The sequence below is a fragment of the Miscanthus floridulus genome, chromosome 14, assembly GCF_019320115.1.
Source record: "Miscanthus floridulus cultivar M001 chromosome 14, ASM1932011v1, whole genome shotgun sequence".
Classification (NCBI taxonomy): Eukaryota; Viridiplantae; Streptophyta; class Magnoliopsida; order Poales; family Poaceae; genus Miscanthus; species Miscanthus floridulus.
Window position 1 is genome coordinate 50513650 of NC_089593.1, and position 6975 is coordinate 50520624.

Below are 6975 nucleotides of genomic sequence, written 5' to 3' on the forward strand. Positions count from 1 at the left end.
CCCGTACACCTATCAAATCCAATCTACTACCTTTATCAGTGGGGGTCAGACCTAAGCGATGCAGCCATAATAAGGATAACATATTAAACCTTCAAAGCATATAGATCTATAAATGCTTAACGAGATGATGGGAACATACTACGATCTGGTAGCTCAGGCGATGGGCTAAATAGCCGATGCAGACATAGCATGCAACCAAAGACAATGTTTGGCCATAAGCAAGGCTTACTACCTGATGGTTTCCAATCTATGATGCTAGCAGTGGGGGTCAGACCTAACCGATGCAGTCGTAAAACACTTCTAGACCGGATCTCATCAATTAGCAAGCCTTACCTAGGGCTAAACATGCCTTGGCCACATACTATCTTTGATCAAGATCGGATTATAATGGCTAGACTAGCGATAACCATCGTCAATGCAGGATGTAAACAATATAATGCGATGAGATGATGATTCGAAAAAAGATACAAAGCCAATCTATCTCAATCTTAACCAGGCAAGGGATTCGTATCAAAATTTGTATGAGATCAAACTTGACTGAGGGAAGCCGTGTGGATTTTGATAAGAACCAATGGTAACTATCAGCAATTGCAAGAGATCAGACTTAACCGAGGGCAACCTTATAATTAACTGACGTAACTAACTTATACAAAGCTTGCAATAGGTCAGACCTAACCGATGCAGCCTTACAAACAAGGTATAAGTCATGACGGATACTCACAGACAAATCAAAAGTCGGACCTAACCGATGTAGCCTTGCTCGCTGAAGAACTCGTCGAAATCTACTCTATTACTACTCCTAAGGGGTGGCATGAGCCGAAAAGTAGAGGTACTAGTCCGTGTTGATCATTGAAGATGTTCATTACAATGGTCGAGATTCAATATTTATACCCAAGGCCTAACTATGAGTCATGGTCGAATAAGACCAGATACAAAAAAGAAAAACTCCTAAATTTAAGATAACTTGGACTCCAATCTTTCCCTTCTGTGGAATCTGACGTGTCTTCTTGCTTCGTGCCTACCTGATCCTACCAATAAGGTCCATCCCCTTGGAATGATGACGTCGTCCTGATCTTGCTGGCCATTTGGTTAGCCGACTTGCTTAAATATTTCAGCTTTCCTTGATAATTTCCTATCCTTGGGGATTTTCTATCGAACCAAAATTTGGTGTCAACAGTGGCCCGTCGCCGTCAAGGCGCTAGCGCTCGTGCATCGCCTGCTCTTACCTTGCAGAGGGGGACCGGTGTATGAGTAGGAGGTGTTCCTCGCCACGCGACATGGTAGGCGCATGCCCAACGTGTCCTAGTTCAATGACCGTTGTGACCACGCGCGGTTCCGTGATTTGGACTTTGCCACATTTGTGCGCGCCTACGCCACGTACCTCGATAGAGGATGTCATCGCAAAGGGGCAGCAGCTGAAACACCTCCTCGGCCAGTTCATCGAGTGCTAGCAGATGGGGAAGGCGAGGACGAACCAAGTGGTGACCGCGGCACTGTATAGGGTGGTGAAGGAGAGTTAGGAAGAACAAAGAGGCAGGGGCATAAAGGACATTTCATTGCTCTTCTCTATCCTCGAAAGCCAGAAATAAATATTTTATTGGGTCTGGTGTCCACCAGCAAACCTTGCCATTTTCAGTGTCCAACAGCAAAGGGAGTTCACTTTATGTGTCCTGTGGCCAATTTTTCCTAAATCATAATGTCAAAAATCTTACGTCATAAAAATGATTTATGACAATAGCATATTGCATGTCATAGTCTATAACATTGGTTTTTGGATGTCATAAGAACCTATGACATCGGTTATTTATCTACCATAGATTCTTATTCCTATACCATAGATCCTTATTCCTATATACCAAAACTTTCCCCTCAGTGAGCCACGTCACCGCTAACTTTCAGCCACACGTTCCACTACCACGTCGCCTTTTACTATACTGACCAATTTTTCCCCATCCCTCTCCTACCGTTCCTTACCCAGACAACTAAAAAAGAGTTATTTTGATCTAGGCCATTACAATTCTCTGAGTTTTGAGAAACATCATTATAATTCACCTATTCGGAGATCTGCCATTACAATTTCATCTCTCTCGCATCCATGCCATTTTCTACGGCTACCGCGTACAAGGCCCAGTGTCAGGCACGTATGCCTACGGGAAGACATATGGACGTCAAGTCTCTGTCAGACCGAGAGCGCCCACGGCGGACGAGTACACACCCACGGCGTGGCTTACGCGCGAGGGGAGCAGCCGCGCTCGCCCACAGCGGCCTGCACGCGAGAGCGATGGGGCACTCCTGGTCGTTGGCCCTACAGGCTGCAGGTTGTCGCGGGGCGTGCAGTCGTGGTGGAGGTAGCATGTGTGTGAGCAGCCAACGCCACCACCACCGTGGGCGCGCGCGAGCACCTGCAGTCCCAGCACGCCGATGTGGAGAATGAAGGAGAGGGCGCTAATGTCCGTGGGCCTCCAAACTCGTCCCGGGCTGCCCGTGGAGGAGACGAGGAGCACAAAAGAGCAGGCTGCGGCACCTGCTCCAACGCACCAAGAGGCCGCGGGAGGAGTTCGCCGCCGCCATGGTCCGTGGAGGGCACGTCCAGGCCTATGGGCTCCATGTTCGTGCCTGTGGAGCTGGTAGCGTGCTGGCACCTCCGAGCGAGGCCGCCGGTTATCGCGAGCAAGCCGCGTCGAGACTAGCAAGCCACGGGCGAGCGCTCCTCCTCGCGTGCAGGCCACCGACGGCGAGCGCGACCTCTCTGCCTCCCACAGCCGAAAGTCATGCGCGGCGCACTCTGCGACGTCGATGATTGAGAAGAAGAACGGCGCACACGAACAGCAGGGCTGCCAGGACGCCTCCCACGTCGGACCCTGCCGCTGCGTCGAAGAAGTCCACGAGCCACACCGCGCCGCTACAGCGCGGCCTCCAGGCGCACCAGCCCGGCTGCCCATGGGGTCCGGAGGCGGAGCGACGGCGCTCAATCGCTCATCCGTAGCGGCCTATGTGCGAGCGATAGCGAGCTCGGTCGGAGGAGACGGGGACTTGATGTCCGTATGCCTTCCCGTAGGCATACGTGTCTGACAGTGGATCTTATACGCGACAGTCGTAGAAAAAAGCAATGATGCTGGAGAGATAAAATTATAATCAGCCTGTTCGCTTGTTGGTTTCAACCAGCCCAAACCAACCAGCCAACAGTGTTTTTCTCTCACAACAAACTAGCACCAGCCAGCTCAAACCAGCCCAGAAACCAACCAGCGAACATGTCGAATAACAGTTGTTCGAATAGATGAATTACAATAGAGTTTCTCAACACTCGGAGAACCCTAATGGCCGATCAAAATAACCGATTAAAAAAACACTGCCCTCGAACCTTCTGTCCCTCCGCTGCTGGCCCTGTTCCACGCCTCCATCGCTCGCCCCGCTCGGCTCCCACTACGTGCAACGCCGCCGTCGCCGCCGCCGCCGACGACCCCCTCTCCCCACCCCAACTGTCCTCCTGCTCAGCTTCCACTTCCCTCTCCCCGGCAGCTCATCCACCTATGGTGGCCAGACCTCCCCAATCAGCTGCGCATTTCGCGGGCGCCGGGGGCACTGCCACAGCCGTCCGCCTCTCACCCGCCTTCTCCCAAGGTCACGACGCCGCCGGTGCCGCCGGGCCGCCGCTCCACCCTCGCCGGCTCGGATTCAGTGCCGCGCCATCACGGGAGCCCCGCTGCGGCCAAACCCTAGAGGCGCAGCCCTGCTGCCGGTGCGCGCAAGGCGTCCGGCGACAGCAGATCCAGGTATCGGCGTCTCTTCCATGCTCAAACCTCCGCGTCTGCGTCCTGAGGTCGCCCTCACCCCAGAAATAATATTTAGTCCTATGCAATCATTACAAGATTGGCATCCATATATCAATCTTTTCACAAGTTGTCTGTCCTCTAATTTTTTTTATGTTGCCTACTATTATATGAGATCAATTTATCAATTTCATAGGAATTCCAGAGTGTACCAACTTTTCTGTTATCAAATGCAGCCAACAGGCTATTTCATGGGAAAATATTCACACAGTCGATGCACACATACATCTTCTGCGACACAATATTTCAAAGACTTGACCTCTAATATGTATCTTACAGTGATGGCTTCTTCTTTGCTGTCAAGGAAGTATCATCTACCATATGAAGGACTCAATACAAAATAACATATTCTGCAGCTTAACATGTGAGTTATGAACTATGCATGCTTCAGAATTATGGTGATTATGTTGCTTCAAACAGCATGTTTCTTGAGCATCCAATTATTATGATAATACGTAATTATTTTGTTTCATTGTTTCAGGAGATATCTCTCTTGGCTCATTTGGAGCATGAAAATATAGTTCAGTAAAATATTCTTCCCATAAATCAGTAGGACGCATTTTCTATGAAAATATGGTTCAGTAAAATTTATCAAAACTTTATTATGTCCAAATTCAGTTCCTATGACTAGACACTAGACTCAGATGCTGCGAGTACTGCAGGATGAGACAACCTAATGTGGGCCAACGTTCCTGATTAATCATCGGTAGTCTTGAACACTATACTGATGGCTTTTTACCCATACTAAACACACACTGAGTCTCCAGGATTTTGATTTTACTTCAAGTCACTTTTCAGATATGTCAGCGAAAGCTTTTCATTGAGCCATTGCCTACAATTGAGTTTGTTGCACAGCTGCTGGATTCTGAAATTTACTCCAGGGCACTCTCAGATGCAGAACAGGTGAGGGTGTTCTCACTGATATGACATTTTGAGTTGCCAATTTGATCCATGCCAGGACATCAGGTACTTCAAAGTTGCCATGATTATTGTGCTATTAAGTACTTCTGGATCACCCAAACTTTTTCCTTTTGTAACAGGTCTTAAATTTATCCGTGTTGTTCCTTCCCAGATTTAGTTTGTGTATTCTTGGCTGAATCATATCCTTTCATACTGGAACTTCCTGATTTTGAAGCTATCATCGAGTTCCAAAAAAAATAAGGGGTTATCTTGCCTCTTTAACTCTCATATTTTTCCCTGTGTTGATTGAAATCTTAGTGTTTGCCTATGTGTTGTCTCCGTGTTCTCATTCCTCTCAGAGCATGGTAAGGTCCCTAGCTGCTGATTTCTCTGCCCACAGCACTTCGTTCTTGAACAAATACCCCACAGGACTAAAGCCTGGTTGTTTGGCAAACAAGGCCATGTGTTCCATGCCAAAACTAAATCAACGCAGATTAAACTCTTCGTTTCCGCTTTTTGTTACTTAGTACTTAGTGCGCCTTTCATGATCATCGTAGGTTGTCTAGCTTCTTGGAAAGATTTGAACATAGAATTACTATTTTTTGCCACAGCTAAAATAGGTAACGAATAAAGGTATTACAAACTAAATAAATCTAGCGTGTTATCTGAAGATACTGACCCTATATGTGCATATATAAATGTCTTAAACATCTTTTGCTAATGTCTGTGGTAATCTTTCCATTTTGCTTCACAGGGAAATCAGCTACATAGATGGTGTCCTATTTTATATTCTTCGAATAGAGACCGCTCAAAAAAAAAAAAGGTGGCTAATGTTTTACTTTTGCTTGCTAAATTGACGTATTCTTCATCTACCGTTTACCTAAATGTACTTTTTTTTAAGTACCACATTTCTCTTGAATTACTGTCCTCCTGGTAGTATTCATTTCTAATTACACTGATTGTACAGCAATCTGATCCCTCGTGCTATTCAGTTCAGTTAGTTTGGGTAAATGCAGTGTGCTACCTTACATTGACATACAGTTTAGTGCTCAGCCATGGAACTTTTTCGTATTTATAATTGCTTTGTCACCTCACAATACGTCTTGGGTCACTTAACTTTTCACTCCTTCACAGGTGCTCTTCCAAGAATACAAAGACTGCTTCGCTTTTTACTGTTAAATCAGCAAGTGACGGCAAGCTGCCAGCCTGAACTCATCTATACAGGATACCATTTCAAGACTTCGCTTAGATCTCTGTCCATTGTCCACGTGCGAAACTTTTGGGTTTTGTCGGAAGCTGTCTACTCCCTCCGTCCCAGAATATTTCGGGAGGCCGTAAGCGATCGTGGATTATTTACTGCTGGTTGGTTTGGTGTGAGAGAAAAACACTGTTCCTGGCTGAAAATTTACGATCGTTTACGAGCAGGCGAACAGGCTGGTGTGGCTTTCGCTTCCTGAGAAACAACTTTGATAAAATATATATTACAAAATATTAATATTTATGGTACATAATTAGTATCATTGGAAAGATCTTTGAATCTAGTTTTTTAATAAATTTATTTGGAGATACAAATGTTGTATGTATTTTCTACAAATATAGTCAAACTTGTGGCACGAAAATCGGAAACGACAAATAATATGGGATAGAGGGAGTAACTTCCATCCTTCTGTTTGTGTTTCAGTAACCATGTAGTTTGAACCTTTTGTCGTCTTTTTGAATGTCAATAGCTAAGATATATAGGCATCTAATAGTATACTACTACTGTTGCTGCTACCTATTCTCGCTCCTCCCCGCGCAATGCGTGGGGAGCTAACTAGTTGTCATAGACATTTATGACATTGTTTTATTGTCGTAGGTCTTGGTACCATATCTCACCATGCCACGTAAGCAGCTGACGTGGTAGGCTAGAAAAATGTCATAAAATTGAAATGTGGCCTGTTAAGGCCCATGCAGTTCGCAGGCTTATAACGGAACAAAAAAACAGTCCACTTGTTTCGTAGTTTTTGGCCCATTTAGCTTTTTTATATTTTTATTTTCAGCCCATTTTAGCCTAAGTGTGGTTCGGCCCGCACGTCTTTTTTTTTTTTTGCCCATTTAACTACTTTCTGTCCATTTAGCTTTTGGTTCATTTAACTTTTGGCCCATTTGACTTTTGATCTATTTAACATTTGACCCATTTATCTTTTGGTCCATTTAGCTTTCGGCCCATTTAGCTTTGGGCCTATTTAACTTTCTACCTATTTAG

General features: G+C 45.8%; 1 long non-coding RNA gene across 2 annotated transcripts; it reads left to right on the plus strand.

Moving 5' to 3' along the window:
• The first annotated feature begins 3333 nt into the window (after positions 1–3333).
• On the plus strand, positions 3334–6373 carry LOC136504680 (uncharacterized). 2 transcript variants are annotated; one of them, XR_010770949.1, is made up of 4 exons: positions 3334–3773; positions 4110–4194; positions 4312–5553; positions 5865–6373. It is a non-coding gene; the product is annotated as an uncharacterized lncRNA (long non-coding RNA). The 2 variants fall into 2 exon arrangements; XR_010770948.1 differs by having other exon boundaries at positions 4110–5553.
• The last annotated feature ends 602 nt before the right edge of the window (positions 6374–6975 follow it).